General features: G+C 38.1%; 1 protein-coding gene and 1 pseudogene across 1 annotated transcript in view; one reads left to right on the top strand and one right to left on the bottom strand.

Moving 5' to 3' along the window:
- The window catches only part of LOC101555097 (nucleophosmin-like), a 174,254-nt gene that overhangs the window by 66,752 nt on the left and 82,649 nt on the right, over positions 1-24,853 (top strand). The window lies entirely within an intron of this gene.
- On the bottom strand, positions 6,493-6,584 carry LOC129402891 (U6 spliceosomal RNA; annotated as a pseudogene).

Genomic DNA, 24,853 nt, shown 5'->3' with positions numbered 1-24,853 from the left:
ATGGCTTACATAAGAAGGTAAAAAGTGAGTATAGTTTGGCTGATCTAAACCAGAGAAATTGACATTTCCAAGTTTCTAGCACAAATATTTTAAGAAAATGCTATATGTAAAGTGATGCTTTTCAGATTCATCTATCTATATCTTCTTTTTCCAAATAGTGTAGGTAATTGAGAGATTATAATAATTTGAACACTATGAGACTTCAGCCTTGTAGGAGCAGGTCTTATTTATGGTTAACTCTGGGAGAGCAACTGTCTTTGATGTACTTGGAGGACTGTCTCTGGGGGCAAAGTATTTGACAGGCACATATTTTAGAAATGTTTTGCAGGTAAAATTTTTATCCATAAAATTGTATTAACATTTCAAACATGTTACCCTCTCGAATTCAAAGAAGGAGTCTCTAGAGAGAGTATCTCTCCACATAGAAAGCTATGTTTTTTTCTAGGCCAGGGAAAATGTGATTTTCTCCAAATACTTTACCCAAGCCCTTGACTTCTATCTATTTCAAAAGCAAACTTTTAACTAGCTGAGGGGGGTAGACATAGGGTGATGCTAAAGGGAAGGCAAAGATAGAAATGAAATAAAATAATAATACATGCCTTCAGAATTACAACTTCTCTCTAGATGACAAAAAGTAAAGTGCCTCCCCTAAGATCTGTATGAAATCATTCAAAAAGCTTGGAAATAAATCATGATCATTCTGAAGCAGAAGATAGAGTACTATCAAACCTTCAACCACACTCAGCTTTTATACTCTTTAACATTCAAAATTGCCCACTTCATTTCCTTTGAGTACCCTACAAATAACAGACCATTTGGCACAGGACTGCCTCATAATGGGTATTCACCCTCAAGTTTCAATAAAAAATAATGTGGTTACCAGAAAAAAAAATGAATACACAGACAAATTCATGGGAAAATGACCCTGCCAATGTCTAGAGGACAAGGATTTAATAGATGGAACTCTGATCACCCTGCATAAAGGGTAAATTTTTCACCCATAAAATTGTGTTATGGATGAAAGTAGTAGTATATGCTATTGCATATATGATATATATTGTTAATATATATTGTTAATATATCCCAATGCCAGTTTTGATAAATTTTCCAGTCATTAGTCTTAAATGAACTTTTTTCTTAACTTAATATTTTATCTCTTATGAACATGGTTTTTTAGCATGATTGATATCAGGAGTAGAAAATGAATATATTTGAATTTAAATAAACAAATATGGTATTTATTCTAAGAACTGTGGTTTTGCTGAAAAATGACACTCTTCTATACATCATGCATTACTTAAATGACTTACATAATGATAACTGTTCTGTACTGGAACTTTGGTTATAGGGTAATTGAAAAATATATACATGAAGAAGAGAAGTGTGAAGCTAAACTTTTAAAACTACATGCTATTGAAAACTGAGGAAAATTAATGACATTTTAACAAAGGCTTTCTAGCCAAAAGGATAAAGTATTCAGTCTATTACACTAATGAAAATAGTCATTTCTCCCATTAATCACAAGGCAAATACCATATACTAAATAGTGCCAAGAACTTTGAGTATTTGACTGCTAATCCTTGTATATATGCGTTATCAGTACCAATGTTTCTGGTAATGTATTTTTTTCTACTAGTCTAAATGCCCCTTGCCTTCATGGCATTTATATGGAGCCCCTTCAAAAGGACCCTCGTTAGTTTATATAATCATAACTAATAAACATAATAATATCTGTTAGAAATAACATTACCCAGAAAAATACAGTATGGCAATGGAAGATAAATTTGTGAGTTCTTTGGAGTAGAAGTAAGACAAAATATAAGAAGATGCCTAAATAACTGGAGAAGCAATCAGGCAAAGGAAAGAGGATGTTCAAATGAGGGGAACAGTTACATCAACTATCCTACTATGGAAAAATCTTCTTAGATATATAACGGACACCTAAGTCTTAATATATTCAAAGCTCTTACTTTCCATCAAACTGATTTTCCTTCAGTCTTTACGAATAAGAATGGTTCCATTTACATTAATAAAGTAATATATCGTATTGATATAAAGAAACAAAAAATCTTAGAATTATTTCAATAGATATAGAAAAGGCTTTGGTCAACATTCATCAGTCACATATGACCAAAACCCAATGCCAAGTAGACATGGGTGCATATTGGAGAAAAAGTATAGAGATTAAGACCCTTGCCTTCCATGCACCCAAATCAGGTTTGATCCCTAGCACCATGGTCCCCTGAGCACCATCAGGAATATCCTTTGAGTACAGAATCAGCAGTAAGCACTGACCACTACCAGGTGTGATCCGCAAACCAATACAGAGAGGACATACCCCAAGATAGTAATAGCAGTAGCCAACAAACCCACAGAACATCATACTTAACGATTTAAAGAAAATAGAAATCATTTAAAGATTGGGTAAAACTCAAGTATTACTACTTTCTCCACTTTTATTCAAAATAATTTTTTTTTTTTTTTTTTGCTTTTTTGGGTCACACCCAGCGATGCACAGGGGTCACTCCTGGCTCATGCACTCAGGAATTACTCCTGGCGGTGCTCGGGGGACCATATGGGATGCTGGGATTCGAACTCGGGTCGGCCGCGTGCAAGGCAAACGCCCTACCCGCTGTGCTATCACTCCAGCCCCTCAAAATAATTTTTGAGACCAGAGAGAAGGGCAATTGCTCTGCACATGACTGATCAGAGTTCAAAACCTGGTGATGGGTATGGTCCCAAGCCCTGCCAGAAGTGATCCCTGAGTGCAGAGCAAGAAATAAGCCCTGAGAACCACTGGGTGTGGCCCCAAAGTAGTAATTTTTGAAATTTTATCATAAAAATCAGGCAAATAAAAGTAATATTAGACATCTAAATTGGTAAAGAAGTGAAATTATTATTATTATTCAGATGATATAATATCCCTAGAAGTTCCTAAAAACTAGAATAAAAGTATTAGAAACAATAAACCAGTATATAGCAAGTAACAACTAAAAATAGACACCATAAAAATGTTGTATTTCTATATGCAAACCAAGAACTAGAAGGGAAAGAAATCAATAAGAAAATCCTGTTAACAATGTTGTTCCGGTATTAGAAATGACAACAGGATGTAGAAGACAGATATATATATATATGTATATATATATATGACTGCAAACCACAAATCAAATTAAATAAGAAATGACACAAAAACATGGAAATTATTATATGTTCCTGAACTTAAAATTTTATCATTATAAAAATGACTATCCTACCCAGTGCTGTATACAGATCCAATGCAATTCCTAGAAAAATTCCAATAGCATTCTTCAAGAGTTTAAAAAGAATCTTCTACAATTTGTATGAAGTTAAAAAAAAAAAAGCTCACCCAATAGACAAAGAAATTCTGACAAGTCGGGTGATATTAATTTAAAGTATAATTTTAAAAAATATACCTTAAGGCTATAGTTATCAAAACAGTGTAGTTCTGGAGTAAATACAGCACTCAGACAAATGGAGTATTGTCTGAGTATTATCTGAGTATTATCTCTGGAGCATCCAGAGATAATCTCTTAGGTTTATGACAGTTAATGCTTGGGAAAAGAGCTGGGTGCAGTAAGTGGAATAAGAAAAAGCTTTTCAGCAAAAGATGCTGGAAAACTGTATAGCAACATGAACAACAACAACAAAATTTGAGATGGGCAGATCGTAGCCCATCTCAAACCATACCCACAAGTTAATTCAAGTGAATAGAATTCATTTGTTCTTTTCCTGGGTTTTCAATCATAGAAATTAGGCTGTTCATTTGAGTTTGTTCCTGTGTTTCTGATGTAAGGTTGTATTCCTCTGAATATGATCACTTAGTAATGCTTTTTGGTGTTTCTCAGAGTCTGATAGATTGTGTCTTCATTCAAATTGATTTCAAGGTATCTTAATTTTTTATATGATTTCCTTTCTGACTCAATAGCCATTTACCAGTTTGTTGATCAGTTCCAAGTATTTATGTTTTCCAAAACTCTTTTTTTTTCTTTGGCTCTTTTTTTGTGGGGTCACACCCAAAGATGCTCAGGGATTACTCCTGGCTCTGTACTCAGAAATCACTCCTGGTAATGCTCGGGGGATTCCAGGGATTGAACCCCAGTCGATGAATGCAAGACAAATGCCCAACAGACTATACTAAAGCTTCGGCCCCAACTTTTGATTTTTATAGTCAATTTATATCTTCCTAATTATGTGGTCTGAAAAGAAACTTGATATAACTTTTATGTATATGTTAATGGACACTTTGATTGTGTCCCATAATGTGATTAATCCTGGAAAATGTGCAGTGGAGCGGAAAGTGTTTTTGACTAATGCAGGCAGGCGGTCCTTCATATGTCTACTAATAAAACTTTTTTCTACTCTCATCTAGGGTTTTTGTTTTCTTATTGTTGTTATGTCTGATCGGCCAAATGACAAGAGTGGGTTATAAGAGTCTCACAGGACTATTGTGTGATTGTTAGTGTTATCTCCTAAGGTACAGAACATTTCTTTTTATAAGCATTTCTGTCCTTTCAGATGAAGCATATATGTGAGTAACAGTTAAGTCCTTTTGGACTCTACCCCCCTTATGAATTTCTTTTTGTTTGAATGATGTTTGGTCTGATATAAGTATGACTATTTCTGCTTTTATAAATCTGTCATTAACCTGTATACTTTTTTCCAACCATTCATTTTTAGTTAGTATTTATCATGAGGAGACTGGAGTGATAGCACAGTGGGTAGGGTGTTTGCCTTACACGTGGCTGACCCAGGCTTGATTCCTCCATCCTTCTCGGAGAGCCCCACAAGCTACTGAGAGTATTCTGCCCTCATAGCAGAGCCTGGCAAGCTACCCATGGCGTATTCGATATGCCAAAAACAGTAACAAACATATCTCACAATGGAGATGTTACTGGTGCCCACTCAAGCAAATCGATGAACAGCGGGATGACAGTGACAGTGCTACAGTGCTATTTATCATGAGAGTTAAAGTATGTCTCTTGGAAGCAGCAGATGGTGGGATTTTGTTTCCTGGTTGATTCAGCTGGATAAACTGAAAAATCTTTTTCTCACACCTGTTAACTATCTGAATGTACAAGCAAACACACAGCCTCAACTCTAAAGGAAAACCATTCCCCTACCCACACGAAAGAAATGGCACACACATCTTTCCCACCTGTAGCAGACTACACGTACGTAGCAGCAATAGCAGAGGGCAAGGATAAGTTAGTTAGGATTATAGTAAATTACCATAAAGACTGAGCATAGATTGGTATAGTAAGGATCCATATTCTCTAGCAAGGTAATTTCAAAGTATCTCCACCTCGTGTTCATAATAAAGATACAGATCAGGGCATACAAGGTTGAGTCTCCTTATAGTGTACATCTGTGAAGAACAAAGGTGGTTATAACTATGGAAGATAGATGAAGACCTACTACCAGATCCTTCAAGATACTTAAGCTTTTATAGTCACAATAAAAAAGTTTGATGCTTCCTAAGAAAGGTAAAATCCAGTTTTACAGTCCAGAGAGAAGAGTGGGAAAAACAATCACAGGATTGGGTCCACATCCCAAGTCTGGATGATCTTTGGAGGAATTTTAAGCATATCAGTTTAAAGGTATAAGTCATGTTTAAATAAATTTATATTGTTCCACCCAAAATACCTTTTCATTTGAATAAAACTTGCATGAGACACACAAGCAAATCAAGTAATTGTCAAAAGACCAAGCCATCAATGGCAATCGATGAGTCAAATATTAAAATTAAGGCAAGCTTTAAAATGACTACAATTAACATATTATAAAATTTAATTGTGAATAAGGGTAAAACACATACAAAAGGAGTCTTTCCACAAAATGAAAATGCTAAAACAGAGGCAAATAAAAATTTTAGAACTTCAATATATGGGAGTAGGATGAAAAGATTATTTGACTCATGCCATTAAAATAAATAATTTAAAAACTTCAGCGTGCTCAAGTCCATACTTCAAAGTAAGTTACACAAACTGAAAAGTGTTTAAAAAATGAGAGAAGCACAATGAGTAAAGGACTTGCTTCACTGGGAATCAACCAGAGTTGATCCCCCCCACCACATATGGAACCTGGAGCAGGGCCAGGAGTGTTCCTTGAGCACTCTCTCCCTTGTACAAATAAAAAGGAACCAAATTCAAGAGTGAGTAGCTGGTCCCAGAGTGATAGTATAGTGGGGAGGGTACTTGCCTTGCATGCTACTGACTCAGCATTTAATCTCTGGCATTCCATATGGTCCCCTAAGCCACTTGGAGTAAGTCTTGAGTGCAAAGCCAGGAGAGAGCTGGAGAATCACTGAGTGTGACCCCCCCCCCGCCCCAAGACTAAAAACAAACAACAAAGAATAAAGTAGCTGGGCTGATTTGTAAGCATTCAAACGTCTCTCTACTCTGGGAACTTCTCAGATCACACTGTTTGTTTTCTCTTTACCTGGATGTATTTTTTTTTTGTTTTTTGTTTTATAATATGGAACACTTCATGATTTTGCATGGGCCATGCTAATCCTCTCTGTATCGTTCCAATTTTAGTATATGTGCTGCTGAAGCGAGCTCATTTTCCCTGGATGTTTGAGGTTTAAATCTATAAATGTGTGGCACAGTACAACTCAAGTCACCTCTGTCTATCACTGTTTCTGGAGTGTTTCCTGAACATTTTCCTCTCCATCCTCATGTCTGCTGCAATTTCCAGCTACCTGGGTCTGTTCTGGTTTTGATCTACATCTCCTTAACTCAGTGAGTACATATAATTCTACTTTACTCCCTTCACTTTTAGGGGATTAGGTTTCCCTGTTTGTTTCTATTCTCTAGAGGCACAAAGTCCTTCATTGCCTGCTGTCTAATATCTGAAAACACTTGCTTAACATGTTTTGCTAGTTTTAAATAGTTGTTTACAAAAGTCAATCTTTATGTCCCCAGCATTTCTAAATGTAGAAAAACCTATTATCATCATTTTTAGTTGTGTGGTTAAATACTTAAATTCTAGTAAGAATATAATATTATATTACATTAAGGATAAAAACATTGGGGAAGTTACATATATATATCTGAGGATTGTATACAATATACACATATACTTCATAAGAATATGATGCCTTCTCTGCCACTTAGTCTCAATATCTATAAATTAAGAGTTTCACTTAATTGCTTAAAAATCCCTGCCCCAAACATTCTGAATCTATGATTGAGAAACATTTGTCTAATCTTTGGATGAATAGATTGAACTCTTTGCAGATTATTTGAAAGCCAATTTTAACATCATTCTTCAGAGCAATACAAAAAGACTAGAGAGGCTCAAATTCTTATATTGCTCCGAGTCCTGCTCACATTAATAGGAATTATACACAAGCATCTCAGAGATAATGGAGCTGTCAATCTCTTTTATGAACCATGACAAGTATCCTAGGAATGGTGATTTCAAAGCAAACATTCAGCATTTCAGCAATGAGTTAGCAAGGATCAGTTCCAAATCTTTCCTCTACTTCCACCATCCCCCTCTCCAGAATCAAAACACTAATGAAATTCATCCACTTTTCAGGCACCTGTTAGCTGACTTTGTAGAGAAAGAGAGAATAGCTGAATAAGAAGGTCATTAGGCTGGAAATAAAATCCAAATGGTTGACAATCTCCTTCTTTGGGTTTCAGATTCCTGCTAATCAGATAATTATGGATTAAAGGACTGACTATATACTTTTGAAGTCATAGCAAAAGCATTAAACTGTTTCTGTTGATTCTCAGAGTAGGAACTTGAGAGGAAATATCTGATGTAAGCTGTTCTTCTGGATAGCATTTTTCTGGTGTTCCGGAAAACCAAGTATTCTTAGATTCTTCTGATCTTTTATGCTTAGCTGAGGCAAGTCTGACTTTTTTCCCACTACTCTGCCCTCACCTGGGAGTAACAAGCATATCTAGGTACTATTTTTAATTATCAGTGGAAGAAATGCTTATAAGATTTCTGACTTTGTGGAGTATATGTTGGGATTCCTTTCATGGATAGCTGTATAAGTTTCACTGAGTATGAAAAAATAGAAGGAGCTTGACAGTAGGACTGACTATCATCATCATCATCATCATCATCATCATCATCATCATCATCTCAGACACACACACACACACACACACACACACACACCTTTAAGTGAGGTATATGGTGACATCATCATTCTAAAGAATGAAAAGATACAAATGCTTTTTAAAACAAATATATTTTCGACTTCACCCTAAGCTAAAGCAGATTTAGATAGCCAGTATCTTTCTTTTCAAGCTATTCTAATTATACTTACCATAAGTTAAATTTTAAAATAAAAAACGTATTGAAGACCTTAAGAAATATTTTTTTCAGTCATGGCATTGTTGAAATTTATTAAAAAGCATTGATAAATAAATGATGGCTCACAGATATGTATCTTAATGGCCATGAGAACTTACCTAATAAGTTGCATAGCACTGTAGCACTGTCATCCCGTTGTTCATCAATTTGCTCGAGCGGGCACCAGTAACATCTCTCATTGAGAGACTTATTGTTACTGTTTTTTGGCATATCCAATACGCACGGGTAGCTTTCCAGGCTCTGCCGAGTGGGCTCGATACTCTCGGTAGCTTGCCGGGCTCTCCAAGAGGGGCGGAGGAATCAAACTCAGGTTGGCCACGTGAAAGGCGAATGCCAAATGCACCATTAAGGAATTGGTCAGGTATGACAATTTTGACATATCGGATGTAAGCTTTATATAAGTTTTAAGACAACAGAAAACACCCCTATTCTTGCCATTTTGTGGGGTTCTAACAAGTATACTCATTTCAATTATAAGGAATCTTGATTAGTTTAGTCACTATACTTTTTAAATACAGAGCTCCATAAAAAGACTTCATAAAAGACAGAGAAGTAGACAAGATTTGACCTCTTAGTTGTAATCATAACTTCCTGTGTAGGATAATTTGAGGTATGAGGACTAATAACTAGTGTCATTCTCCATTATTTATCTAAATGCTAGAACTTCTTTTGTGTTAGACTTGGTTTTCCTACACCTGTTTGGAAATTTAATGTCTTCTTGCTCCAGAGATAGTATATCTTACTGTAGTATATTTTATTGTATGTCAAAAATGTTTTAAAGGTATCTACCCTTAGGACATAAAGTAAATTATAAAGATCCTTGCACAAGTAAGGTTAGATTTTACTATAACTCCCAAGTTTACTGCTGACTGAAAATTTAATAATTATTATAAGTATTACTAGAATACTAGAGATAATAACTATAACTATTACCAGTAGTTAATTCCTGATACTTAACCAAGTGTTTTATTTGCTTGTCTAATTAAATATCTATAAAAATCTAAGGTGATAGAGAACTAGTATTATCCTATTTTCCTAAGAAGTTTGAGCATATGCTTTGAATCAGAAACTCTTAAACAACTAAGAGGGGTTTAAAAGCCAAGTCTGACATTAGAGGAGATTTGATGATGCTTTGACAATTTAAGGTGGGCAGAGAATTGGGTATAGTATTATTGAAAGTCAGACTTAATAGCACTGTCAACAGCACCTTGATTTCACATGTATTTCAATTTTAGAGAAGGTTTTACTCACATACTTGTATAGATGCTTTAGTATCTAGGGGCTGTGATGTTCAGAAAATGAGAACATTCCAGAAAGCATATCTCCAAGGTCAAGATTTGGCATTTAGAATTTCTGACAACAGAATATTTCAAACTTCTCTGCCAGACAAGTCCCTTTGGATTAGACAAACTCTGGAGCATAAATTAGTTCAGCAAGTGTCTGCATTAAATTACCCTGCAATACTTTGTCACTCCTAATTGCTTTGATTTTAATAGATGCAGGGAAGAAATTCTATGCATTTGGTGACATATCCTTAATTCTGGCTTAATAGGGCTTTTACCTGGCACTCTGAGTAGGTAATTCAAACCCAGGTTCCAGATGCAGTGTCTCTCCAACACTATTTATAGCAGGGTCTTGCCCTTTATGCAAAATTTGTTAAAAATGTCCATCAAGAAGGCATTTCCATTGCCTCTTGGAATCACAGGTAGCCTGACTACTTCTGTGCTTCTGTGCTTGCTCATTTTTCCCCTTGAATATTTATGCTTCTCCTGCCCATTGATTTTGAAAGAGGGTATGGAAATTGATTGGCAGAACTGGTGAATAGCTGATGGGAGAATTTGGCCTTTGAATTAGAATGAGTCACTAGTGACAGAACTGTGCCTGGTATGACTAATTTATATGGAATAAGAAGCGCTGAGGTTCCGTCCATGTATGCAGTCTTCTGCCATGTTGATGTCAGTAGCAGAGAGGAGTGCTTTCTTCTCCACGAGGACTGACTCAATGATGACTCAAGGATGTTCATCATTCTTATTTGTCAGTTGAACGTACTATGTCAAATCCTTCATTTCAAGATGGTGTGACTATGGAATTCTCAGAAGAATCCATTAATTGGGCTGTTAGCAGCCTAGATTATAGACTTTGGATGGTGGTGCTTTGAAGACTATGATCACAGCATTTTATTTTCCATGTACAAGAAAGGGAGAGTACCTTCCATAACATTCCAGTGACTATTCAAGAGGAGAGAATTTGGGAGAGGTCTATATGATGTCTGTCCCACAATCTCTCTGCTATGCTTTAATGTCATGTCCTTAATACAATATAAACACTTCTCCCTTCTCTTCTTCAGGTCCAAATTTAATATCTAAATTTTAAAAAAGCATGTCATCAAAGTTTTAGCTACCAAATTTTAATTCTATATCTGACACATTCTCTACTGCATTTTTTAACCTTTTTCACTTCTTATGTCTCATTTTTATCAAACTTAAAATTGCTCACTTGTAGGACATGTTGTGGATGGTTATGAATATCTATCAGTCATTCTTACCAGTACTGTCATTTATTTTCTTTATTTTTTTTCTAACATTCTCACAGGAATTTAGGAAATATCCTCCACTGCTAAACATAGTGTTTTTTAACTCTTGTTCAATGCACTCATGCTTTTTAGGGGAGGCTATAGGGTGGTAAGGGTTTGCTTGAAAGGGACAGAGGAAAACGGAGGGTTAGGCACAAAATACAAAGATATCACCAGACTTCAAGGGACATGGGTCATGTTTTTCAATGACTCCTTTTGTGCTTGTGCTACTCTCTCCATGTGACTTTTTCCTCTATTTTTTTTCCTGAAACATAGTGTCCTTCAATTCCTGAATATTTTTCTGATCTAAATTTTTATAAACCAACTATCCACTATGAGTTTAGCTGATAATAGCTTAAAAGGTTCTCATTCCCCCAAGGGACATTTTCATTTTAATAGAAGACATTTTGCAGACTAAAAATACTTCAGGATCAAAAGCAATGAATATTTTATGGTAGGTTTCTGGCAACAAGATAATTTGTGAGAAGGCTATCCCTTTACTGATGACCAGCGTGCAGCACTCTTTGTCTTACTATGTTATTGTCCTTATAGTTTGGAGTTCAGAACTGAAGCAAAGGGATAATAATGGAAGACAAAGGAAGAGGAGGGGGAAAGAATATAAAAGAAAAACTGATAGGGAGAGGTATCTAACATGATTTAGATTCAGTGGACTGTCTTTCTTCTCTGAATGTTTTCTTGTATATTCAGTTAAGTCACTTTGTCTCCATTGGCAAATTGGACCATGCAAAAACCAATGATACGAACCAATCATTCTTTTAGCCAGTCCCGGAATCCTAGGTTGACTGGGAGCTTTCTGTTTCAGCTCCGCAGTGGATTTGCTGCTTCTTTTTGTCTCCTAGATCCTGATTTTGTTGAAGTGCCAGAAGAGTCTATCATTTAAAACAAGGCAGATTTGGATCACAGAGACACTATTTACTATGTGCTTGAGTAGACTTGAACAAGTTATTTATTCTTTGCAGCCTCAGTATTTTTTTTTAAATCACTTAATGTGAACCATAACGTCTCGATTGCAGGGTTATTGAGAGAATCAAGACCTATGATAGTGGTTAATACTATCAACCCTAATTATGTATTAGGTATTGTGCCAACATTTTATAACCATTAGTTGTTTTAGAAAGGAGACAGATAAAGTCAAAGATATTCACAGGTCATAGAGATAGGAGAGAGAATTTGCTGTGATGCATCCTGGAAAGAAAGAGTTGGAGCCTGTGCTGTCATTCTAGGGTGTGACATTTAATAAAGAGTTGATAAATGGTACTATGCTTGGCTATTCAACCCCAGCCTTTTCTTTCTCAACCAAGTCTATCTAGACCTGTGCTCACTTATGAGATATTCATGTGCTGTCCATGGTAGAACCCTCTACTTAGGATTATCTGCCCACTACTGATGCCGGAAGCCATGTATTCTACCTGCACAGCCAGGCTTCCTCTTGAGGCTACTAATGTGTTGAGAGTTATGTTGCATCTAATCAGTGTCACACATCTCAGGTATAGCTGATCCTGCTTCTGAAAGTATTTTTAGATCAGTGTGTATTCACCCAGAATAATATTACCTTTATTAATAGACAGTCATGTTGTATAAATAGTAGGAAGTTGAAGATGTGCAAGTGTGTAGGTCTTCATCCTCCAAGAGAATATAGCAAGAAAAAGTCTCACTGAGAATGCCAATGATCATAAAAATTATCAAGGAGAGGATGGGGGATGATTTTGATCATTCTTTTTGAGCATCACAAATGCACAAGAAGTCACTGATTATTAACGCCCCCCGCAAAAGGGGTAAGGTATTTGGGAATGAAAGGAACTCTATGAAAATGATAGTTGGACATGTCTATCACTCTTGAGATGAACTGCATGCTGAATGGAGGTAAAGAAACAAATGTAATAACCTCTCTGTCTATCTAATATTTCAAACCATAATGCCTAAAAGGATAGAGAGAGAAAGAAGAAAAGTGCCTGCCATAGATAGAGGCAGACTGAGGTTAGGGGTGGCAGAAGGGAAACAGGGGACATTAGTGGTGTTGGAAATGACACTGGTGGAAAAATGGATGTTGGAACATTGTATGACTGAAGCCCAAACATGAATGGCTTTATAACTCTGTATCTCACAGTAATTCAATTAAAAAAAACCCTCCACTTTCACCAGGCTTGCATTTGGTTGGAAGATATAGCAATCACTGTAGAAGAACATTATGGCTCAGCAAAGAATGCCTTACTCCTGAAAGAACTCTTTCCTGGGAATGAAAATGAGTCATGCTCTCCAAGCCAAGTCTGGAGACAAGTACATAGACTTGGAATGAGTACAATTTTCAAAAGTTCCAAGAAGTTTTCACAGAAATGAATCTATTTTCTTTGAAACACAACACAATCAACTATTTTTTTTCAATGTATACAATTATATTTCAGGACCTGTACATACTCCTGGATAATTAAATAAAGTGAACTAAACTGGTACTTAGACAAACAATATATTTTAATGAAAGCCTTCAAAGTGAAATTAAGTCAGTGCACTGTTTCTTTGAACAAGCATGTATTAAGCGAAGCCAACACGTATTCGCCTTTGCAGAAACTGATACTGGAGCAGATATACTTATAATCAAAGCCAGAGCTCTCACTTGATTTTTTTCATCCCAACCCATGCATCCTAATTAAAGCCATATGAATGAACCTCAGCTATTAATTTTACATAACCTGATATACATGCACTGCTGAATAAATCCAGGGTCCTTTAACCAAATTAGAGAAGTTAACTGTAACGGATATATTTGTTGGCTGGGGTCTAACATATAATTTACTTAAACCAATATTAGAATCGAAACCGATGTATCTGTATTTCAACCACATACATTTTCCCAGCATATGTGACGGTTACATAAATAGACACATATTCCTCTAGACCACTTCATATTCATGAAACCAATGAATTAACTGCATTCAGCAGATGTGACAGAATAATCACTCCACCTTCCATTTCCTTTTTCCCTTAAAAAAATAAACAGGAAAAATATTATCATGAGACAGTTCAGCTAAAGATATAGAAGATGGTGAAATTAATGAGGCACCATAATATGCCAGTTTAGGAGTTGGTGGTTAAGGCTCGGTTTCAGACTTGCAGCCAACTTGTATGCTTTTGGATAAATGCACTTAAACATGAGACTTTTTTTTGTTTAAAAAATAAAGGCAAAACTTTCATCATAATACTATAGGGTTGTTATAAGAATAGGAGGAGATAAATAGATAACTTTACTTTGAAGCAGTTTTTTAATCATTGCAAAGATAATAGACATTTTGTTACCAGTAATTCTCATGTCCTCAGGTGCAACAACTGGTGGTCAAAGGCTTAAAATAAAGAAGAAAAAAGCAACCTCTTAGAATTTAGAAGGCATATCAGATTCCACTGTATGTTTCTCCTTAATCTGTGATAGTCTCTGGCTAAAGCAATATTCTGAACGGCTGGCCAAGAGCACTGGTATTTATTCCATATAATAAGCCTCATTACACTTTGACTTGGCCTCTTACACAGGCGAGAGTCTAGCAGCCAAGAAAGAAGAAGTGAAGCTTGATATCTATTATCAGTCACCCCTTATGTGATCCAAATGGAGAGAGAAAATGGAGCAGACATTTTTTCCCCTGAAAAAGCAAGAAAATAAAAAGCATATATCTCAGCAAGTTCTGAATAAATGATGAGTATATTCTTCAAGGGAAAGAAAATGAGAAATGCTTTATCCATTTTGGACCATGCATGATTTAAAAGAAATCAGTATTGCTATAGCAGATAAAGAATGACAGTAGGTTGGGGCCTGCAAGATAGTGCAACGGGTAAGGCACTTTCTATGTATGCAGCTGACGTGGGTTCCATCCACAGCAGCTCATATGGTCCCTAAGCACGGCCAGGAGTGATCCTGGAGAACAGAGCCTGGAGTAAGCCCTGAGCACTGCCAGGTGGGGCCCTGAAACAAAGCAAATGGATCACTTGTATCACTTGTCATCCCATTGATCTTCGATTTGCTTGAGAAGGCGTCAGTAAGAACTCCATTCATCCCTGTTGTGTGCTAGTGTAGCCCAGTGGGATTCGCTCACTCCAGGAATATGAAGAGCCTCAAATCGTTCTTTCAGGGTTTTGACAAAGAAGTCCAACCATGTCATTGGTGGGCAGCCACGTGCGGTCTTTTGATATCCCGTGGAATCCAGTCGGTAACAGCTCTAGTCTAGTGGTCCTCTCTAAATTGCTTTATGTGTCTGGCCCATCTGATTTTCGATGTCTTGGCAAATGAGACAGTGCCCCTGATTCCTGATCGTCGACAGAGGTCGAAATTCTGGATTCCTTCTCTCACTTGAGTGAAGCGTAATATTCCAATCATCGCTCTTTTGATTCCTCTTTTGGTGACCTGATATGTCCTGTTTTGGTAGGGCCCAGGTCTCTGAGGCATATGTTAGTGCAGGAAGAACGGTAGAGTTGAAAAGTTGTGCCTGGGGCCAGAGTTTCTTCATTCTCTTAACCACTTCTTCAACCCGCTTGAAGGCTTTTTATGCTGCTCTCTTCCTCCTGCGCAGTTCTGGCGCCAAGTCGTTCCTCATGTTGAGTTCTCAACCCAGGTACACATAGCTGCTGCATTTGGAGATGTTTGTTCAGTGGAGAGCAAATGGAAAGTCAAGGGCTAGTTCATTTTTCATGAACATTGTCTTGGTGAGATTCAGCTGCAGTCCGACCTTTCCACACTCACGGTCGAAGTTGGCCACCATTTGTGCCGCTTAGCTGATGTTTGGTGTTATTAGAATGATGTCATCAGCAAAGCAGAGGTGGAAGAGTTGCCACCATCTATCTTCACTCCCATTCCTTCCCATTCCAGTCATCATATGATGTTCTCAAGGGTGGCAATAAAGAGTTTTGGTGAAATGGTATCACTCAGCCAGACCCCTCTTTTAACATCAATAATTACTTCCTTGTAGAATGGTGAGACCCTGATGGTGAATTCGTAATACAGTTCATGGAGGATCCTGATGTACTGAGTTTGAACACCCTGTTTGGCTAGGGCTTTGATGACTGCTTCAGTCTCAACAGAATCAAAGGCCTTCTTTAAATCGATGAATGTTAGGCAGAGCGGCATCTTGAACTCTTGCAAAACCTCAGTGATCTTGGTCATTGTGTGGATATGGTCGATTGTGCTGAATCCTTTTCGAAACCTGGCTTGCTTGCATGATTGTCCTTCATCTAGAGTTCTGCCTATCTTATTTAGGATGACTCGAGTGAACAACTCGTAGACGATGAAAATCAGGCAGATTGGGTGACAGTTTCTGATATCATGGATATCTCCCTTCTTGTACAACAGAATCGTCCTGCTGGTTTTCCACTGGGATGGAACCTTGCATTTGGACAGGTAGCATGTCAAGAGCCAAACCAGTGTATTGACAAGTACTGGTGGCAGATTCTTCAGGTGTTCGGGTCTGATCTTGTCTGGTCCAGGTGCTGTTCGTGTCTTTACTGATGAAATGGCCTGTTGGATTTCGGAAGGAGAATGTTTGGAACAACATATCCATCCTGTGGAATTTGATATGTTGGCAGGTGGACGTGGCTATCGAAGAGATCCGAGTAGAAGTTGTGAATAATCCTCTCCGTTGCCCTTCTGGAAGATGTGATAGATCCATCAGGATGTCAGAGGGCAGTCATCTTGGTCTTGTAGTTGGCAAAAGACAGGCAAGCATTGTGAATACTTCCTGGCTTCTGCCGCATCAGCTAACACTGCTGCTCTTTTCTCTTTGAGGTCTGCCTTTATCACTTCTCTGCACGTATTTGCAAGCTTGGACCTCAGCTTATGATTGCTGAGGCTCATGCTAAACCACGTTGGCAAATGAGCTCATGAGTTTTCAAACGGGCGTCTGTTTGTGACTTTCCCACTCTCGGTATTCCTCATGCAGTCATGGAGGTGCTGAACCAGTTGGTCCTATTCCTTGTGGATGTTTTCAACGATGGTATCTTCCCACGTTGATGGTCTTTCTGGGAGTTCTCTTCTTAAACTTAAACTTTGCAGTCCTTTCTCCCAGCTCTGTGAAGTAGAATTTTGCATGAAGGAGACAGTGGTCCGATCCCGTTTGGAATTTTGGGATAACAGTGACATCGGTCAGGCAAAACCATCGATTGAATATGATGTGGTCAATTTTGTTGTGGAACTGTCCACCGGGAGACTCCCATGTTCAATGTTTAGGTTCAGCCTTCTGGAACTGTGAGTTACCATGGATGGTCTTAGTCAACTTGATGAACTCAGTCTCTCACCCTGTTGATTCCATTCTAGGCCATGGGTCCTGATGTGGACTTTTTCTGGCAACTTTCTCAGTCCTATCTTGGCATTGAAATCACCAACAATGACCTTATAGAAGGTGTGATCTTCTTTATAGAACTTATCCAGCTCCATGTAGAACTTCTCAATTTCTTCTTCATCGTAGTTGGATGTTGGTGGTAGACAACGAAGATAGAAACTGCTGGCAGTGAGCCACATCTATTCAAGCGTAATCGTCCGATTTGGGTTGTTAGGCATTCGAATTAATCAATGCTCATGGCCAAGTTCATGTTGACAAGGACACCGTCACCACCGATGCCTCTATTGTCGTATGTTCCAAGGAAGAGTTCTCTAGTGTCAAAAATGGCGTGATGTGATCGATTCCTTCTCATCTCGGTCAGATCAATGATGTTGTACTTGATTTTCTGCATTGGCACTGTCCAGTCCTCGATGGATGCTTTCAATTCGATGCTAGCATATGTGCACTCTAAGTATAGACAGTCATTTTAGTTTTGGCAGTCTTGTTCATCTCTCAAACTTTATCAGCCTCTCTTTGCTCATCCTTCTTAATGCTGCCATGTTGGGGGCTCTTTCAATGTCAGGGGAATAAAGCCTTTTGTTGTTACTGGTTTTGGCATATCAAATATACCATGGGTAGCTTGCCAGGCTTTGCTGTGTGGACAGGATACTCTTGGTAGCTTGCCAGGTTCTCTGAGAGGAATGGAAGGTTTTAGGGTGGCCTCTAATCACCCTTACAGGTGTTCCCATGGTTCACATCATATTTGAACCCCATCAAATATGGTTCAGTAGCTATGGAAAAATGAGAATTAAGTGGTCCTGAAATGGGCCTGGAGCTTGGCGGTGGCTGGGTAGTGGAGGTCGGCCAATGAGGTATTTATCTGGCACCAGTGTGGTGGGTCACTCCTAAGCACTGCCAGGTGTGATCCTGGAGAACAGAGTCTGGAGTAATCACTGACCACTGCCAGGTGTGGCTCTGAAACAAAACAAATAAACAGATAAACAAAAAGTTTGACAGTGGGAAGTATAGGCTTAACTAAAACCCAGTTTCTTTGCATTGGGCATCTTCTGATTCCCCCCTGTTGCTACTAGATATATTTTATCCATTGTGTTTCAACTAGTATTGTCATTGAAATCTGAGAACATCTATTCAATATAATGTATAAAACTATAAATCTTGACAATCTTTTCTTATAAACTTTCTCTTCTAGTACCTTCTGGTTTTTCTGAGATAACTACCTGTAAGCAGTTATGATCAGTGAGACTATTTACTTTCAAATACTTGTATTTTCCAGAGCACATTAAAAATTCATTTCATATTGTGACTTATTTAGATGTATATATTCATATATGTGATGTAAAAATATTTCTGAGAAAATTATTAAAACATATGTGATATCCCATAGAGACTTAGTTTTGTCTAATTGCATTATCATTTCATTGTTAAAAGATTGTTGGTTGACACTCAATTGATTTCATAATTCAGTACTGAGAAATTATCACAATTTAAAGTCAAGAATTACTATTCAATTTTTATGAAGATTTTTATAAAAAGTTTTTGTACAATTCAGACAAGAGTTTTAACTTCAGGGGTCTCTAGCTAAAAGTTTATATAGTCACATGAACATGCTTACCAATAGAATTCTCTTCATATACTGCTAATAATATTTTCTTTCTAAGTTATATTTTAAGAGTTGAATAACCATATTCTTTAGGTAATATGTTGCCAAGTTTGGAAATTAGCTGAGAAAAAGATTTCTGAGGTTTAGTTTCTTCACTGAAAACAGTCAAAAATCATTGCATACTTACGCAGTTATTGTTAAAGTAATCGTGTTTGTGAATATGCATTAAATGTTTCAGGTATTTTATAAATGCCATTTTTTTTCTTTCTTTGTAACTCCTTTTTTTTCTATAAAAAGTAGTGTCATGTGGGGCTGGAGCAGTAGCACAGCAGGTAGGGCATTTGCCTTGCATGCGGCTGACCCAGGTTCAATTCCCAGCATCCCATATGGTACCCTGAGCACCGCAAGGAGTTAATTCCTGAGTGCATGAGTCAGGAGTAACCCCGTGCATCACCGAGTGTGACCCAAAAAGTAAAAAAAAAAACAGTATAAAAAAATTAGTGTCATGGATTCCTTAAAAATAAATATGGAAAATAGTTCATGAAAGGTATACGCTTACACTATACGTGGTTATTTTATTTTCTAAGATGCAGGGCCAAATCTCTGTAAAGTAGACTCAATTCGTGATTAAAAGAAACAAAGCAAAATACTGTCTACAGCTGACCCAAGAAAATCATACTAGTAAATCTGGCAGAAAAATAGAGCAAGTGATATTCGTGGCTTTGGACAGCTACAATGCTGAGAATTTATAGGATCTCCTGTTTGCTTTATATTTTGTACTTGCTAGCTTAGTGGGAACTGAAATTGGGAGTAAGTCCTGAGAGTAATTATCTTTAAAGCACGCTAATCTAAGCAGCATGATTTCCAGAGACTTTGAGCATGGATTAGGCCCTAGAAAAACATGAGAAATTTGTTTTCCTACAACCCTTGTTTCTGCCCTCGTTCCTTTCAAAACCAGTGTCATTTTGCTGCCTGTAATAAACTTTTATCAGGTGTCATATCAGATCTCAAAGTAATCACTCTTTATGTCCCTAATAAAAATGAAAATTTTCTTAAAGAATAAAAATCAGCGACTTGGAGTAACAGATATAGGATATGATTAATAATTGGTTAATAATATGCCTTTTTTGTTCGGGGGATTAATGAAAACCAGTTTTTAAACCATGGTTTGATTCTGAATCGTGTACAGAGCTTACAGTTCTGAATGTTTTGATTTAGTAAACTTGAGAAAAAGACTGAGTACCTTTGAACTGTGTATTTAGAAAATGTTTTCCTGTCTAAGGTCCTATAAGTTATCTTCATTTTATTTTTATCTTTTTTTTTCATAATCTGCTTTATCCAAAGGAGTGCTTAACAGGTAAGATGGGCAAAGGTGGGGGGATGGGGGTATATTTAACATTTGTTTCCTTTCTTAATATGGTCCTGGCGAAAAAATGCTTGCAAAATTTCTGCCTAAACACCACCTCGACTTAGATGTATCATCATTCTTATATAATTTGAGTTATGGTTTTCACATTGTATAAGTTTTAACAGTTACTCATATAGATCTATACTCTATACACTCTGGGATAGGATATCATAGAGGAATGCTTCTATTGTAGCACTGTTGTCCTGCTGTTCATCGATTTGCTCTAGGAGGCACCAGTAACATTTCCATTGTGAGACTTGTTGTTACTGTTTTTGGCATATTGAATATGCCACGGGTAGCTTGCCAGGCTCTGACATGCGGGCGGTATACTCTTGATAGCTTGCCAGGCTCTCCGAGAGGGACGGAGGAATCTAATATGGGTTGGCCGAGTGCAAGGCAAATGCCCTACCACTGTGCTATCGCTCCAGTCCCTCTGCTTCTATTGTAAGTTCTTTAAAGAGCCATCACAAGTTCCTTTAGTTTCTGAAAGATGGGCCTTGAATTAGATTCTCCAATAACAGTATATATCAGTAATAGTATTTTAGAAAGACTGATCCTTGGATTTAACTAAATGAGAAGACCAACACTAAGAGAAGAAAAATGTATATGCAAAATCTTAAAAGTCATTTGCATTTTGTTTCATATTTCTCAATAATAAACAATCAAGGTAGAAAGAATGTGCAACGTGGTTATCTGTGCAAGGAGTAGAAATTAAAACTTTAAATATAGTTTATGGTTTTTGAAGCTATACTTTTAGTCCAGGCCAATTAAGAATTAAATTAGATTACCTAATGCTAACTTAGAACTTTTGATGCATTTTATTTAATAGCAGGGCAAAGTGTTATTTTTTTAAAAGAAAATTCGTTGGAGAACAGAAAGATTGATGTATCATGTACTCACTTCTGGATTTCAGCCACATTACTTTATGATTTTGTGGGTCACTAATTTAGGTTGAGTGTTCCGTGGTCGAGAGCCATTCCCCTGGCCTGCCCACTGTGGCAATGGACGGATGAAGGACTGGGGGAACAAAGAAAATGGACCCGGGCCCAGACTGGTGGGTAGTCAGTTTATTTGTCTCTCTTCCCTAGCATAGACCGATCTCTCCCTTACTGTGCAAGGCTCAATTGTAGCCATAATTTTGGTCATAGTCCCGGTTATCATCGTTTCATAATCCTAGTCTCCTCCTAGACCTCAAAGTCCTCTCCTTTGTTATCTCCTTTCTAGTCTCGTTGTAGTCTCTCAGTCCTCTACTTCCAAACACCGTCATTATCTAGTCCTCCTTCTCGTCCTCACAGACACAAAGTCTCCAAAGTCTCATTTATCTTTCTCCAGTCTTCAATGTTTAGTCATCAATTTTTCAATACCCCTTTACCCTTTATAGCATAGTTACATAGAAATCATGAAGAGTGGGATACACAAAGGTGGGGTTGAATATTATCATAACAACAAACAGATGTAAAGCCACTCCTTCAGGAGATGGACAAACTCAAGGACAAAATCTTATCTGAGGGTTCAGCACTCCAGATTACTAGGGGATCCATTAAAGGGCAGGATTCCATCCAGGGTATATTGCTTTATCCTTTTCTCAGCTAGTAATCCAGTTAAATAATCATAGTAAATTTACTTATAATATTTCAAGTTATTTTGTACAAACAGGGTAAGCTTAAATGTTGGTTCTTCTGGGGACATCTCCCTATATGTCTCAGACAAATAAAAGATATTCAAGAAGATTCTAAAAATTTTCATTTAATTAATATCTTTGCCATTCAGGTTGAGCATTGATTCATTTGAAATCCTAACAACCCGAATCGGACGATTACACTGGAATAGATGTGGCTCACTGCCTGCAGTTTCTATCTTCGTCATCTATGCACCAACTTCCAACTACGATGAAGAAGAAACTGTGAGGTTCTACATGGAACTGGAGAAGTTCTATACAGAAGACCACACCTTCTACAAGATCATTGTTGGTGATTTTAATGCCAAGATAGGTCCAAAAAAGTCACCCGAAGAACTCCACATTGACACATGGCCTAAAATGGAACAATCAGGGTGAGAGACTGTCTGAGTTCATCATATCGACCAAGACCATCCATGGTAATTCACAGTTCCAGAAGGCCGAATCTAAATGCTGGACATGGGAGTCTCATGGTGGATAGTTCCACAATGAAATTTACCACATCATATTCAATCAAAGGTTTTGTCGCTGTTGTCCCAAAATTAAACGGGGATCGAACCACTGTCTCCTTTGTGCAAAATTCTACTTCACAGAATGGGGAGAAAAGTCTGCAAAATTTAAGTCTAAGAAGACAACTCCCAGAATGACCACCAACTGGGAGCTCTTTGGCACTATTGCAGCAAGGTAGGAAGATGCCGTCCTTGACAACATCGACGAGGAATACAATCGACTGGTTCAGCACCTCCATGACTGTGCGAAGAATGCCAAGAGTGAGAAAGCCACAAACAGACACCTGTCTTCGGAAACTCTTGAGCTCATTTGTCAACGTGGTTTGGCACAAGCCTCAGGCAACCACAAACTAATGTCCAAGCTCACAAAGCTGTGCAGAGATGCAATAAAGGAAGACCTCAAAGAGAGAAGAGCAGCAGTGTTGGCCAGTGCAGCAGAAGCCAGGAAAAGTACTCACAATGCTCGCCTATCCTTCGCCAATTACAAGACCAGGATGACTGCCCTCCAATGTCCCGATGGATCTATCAATCTCCCAGAAACGCAATGGAGAGGATTATTCACACTTCTACTCTGATCTCTTGACAGCCATGTCCACCTGCCCATGTACCAAATTCTGCAGTATGAATATGTCGTTCCCAATGTTCTCCCTTCTGAAATCCGACACGCCATTTTGTTGGTAAAGACGCATACAGCACCTGGTCCAGACAAGGTCAGACCCGAACACCTGAAGAATCTGCTGCCAGTACTCATCAATACACTAGCTGGACTCTTCACATGCTACCTGTCTGAATGCAAGGTTCCATCTCAGTGGAAAACCAGTAGGACCGTTCTGTTATACAAGAAGGAAGACATCCACGACATCGCAACTATTGCCCAATCTGCCTGCTGTCTGTTGTCTACAAGTTGTTCACTCGTGTTATCCTGAATAGAATAGGCAGAACACTAGACGAAGGACAACCATGCGAGCAAGCTGGGTTCTGAAGGGGATTCAGCATGATAGACCATATCCACACAGGGACCAAACTCATTGTAGTTTCACAAGAGTTCAAGATGCCGCTCTGTCTAACGTTCATCGACTTAAAGAAGGCTTTCAATTCTGTTGAGACTGACGGTGGTCATCGAAGCCCTAGCCAAATAGGGTGTTCAACTCAGTATATCAAAATCCTCCGAGAGCTGTATTGTGGATTCACCACCAGGATCTCACCATTCTACAAGGAAATGATCATTGATGTAAAGAAAGGGGTGCAGCAGGGTGATACCATTTCACCAAAACTCTTCAGTCCCACCCTCGAGAACATCATGCAATGACTGGAATGGGAAGGAATCGGAGTGAAGATAGATGGTTGGCAATTACACCACCTCTGCTTTGCTGATGACATAATTCTCATAACACCAAACATTAGCCAAACGGTACAAATGCTGGCTGACTTCAACCACGAGTGTGGAAAGGTCAGATTGCAGCTGATTCTCAACAAGACAATGCTCATGAAAAACAAACTAGTCCCTCAAGCTCTATTCGCTCTCAATGGAACGAGCATCTCCAAATGCAGCAGCTATGTGTACCTGGGTCAAGAAATCAACATGAGGAATGACTTGGTGCCAGAGCTGCACAGGAGGAAGAGAGCAGCGTGGAATGCATTCAGGAGCGTCGAAGAGGTGGTTAAGAGAATGAAGAACCTCCGACTCCGGACACATCTTTTCGATTCCACCATTCTTCCTGCACTAACATATGCCTCAGAGACCTGGGCCCTATGCAAACAGGATGAGAACACTACTAGGGTATCCCAAAGAGGAATCGAAAGAGCTATGCTAGGAGTATCACATCTAACTGAAGTGAGAGCTAGGAATCCGGAATTCTAACCTCCGTCTCTTTTACAGTTCAACCAACAGTACTAGGATGGGAGAGGGCAAGAATCAGGGACACTGTCTCGTTTGCCAAGGCATCAAAAATCAGATGGGCCGGTCATATAATGTGATTCAGAGACAACTGTTGGACTAGAGCTGTTATCGACTGGATTTCACAGGACGTCAGAAGACTTCGTGGCTGCCCACCAACTAGATGGTCAGATTTCTTCGTCAAATCCCTAAATGAACGATTTGAGGCTCTTCTTGTTCCTGGAACAAGCAAATATCATTGGGCTACACTAGCATGCGACAGGGACAAATGGAGACATTACTGGCGCCCGCTCGAGCAAATCGAAGATCAATGGTATGACAAGTGATACAAGTGAATATCTTTGCCATTCAGGTATTGTATAAGTTTCCTGCTACTTCTTAAATATTAAACATCGGATTTCTTCAAAATATTACCACATTATTATTTAATATTATATTAAATTTATATATAATCCATAATGATTATAAAGACAAAGTATCAGCTTTATCAGAAAGTGTT

The sequence above is a fragment of the Sorex araneus genome, chromosome 2 (genome assembly GCF_027595985.1).
Source record: "Sorex araneus isolate mSorAra2 chromosome 2, mSorAra2.pri, whole genome shotgun sequence".
Lineage (NCBI taxonomy): Eukaryota > Metazoa > Chordata > Mammalia > Eulipotyphla > Soricidae > Sorex > Sorex araneus.
This window is presented reverse-complemented; position numbering and strand designations above follow the sequence as displayed.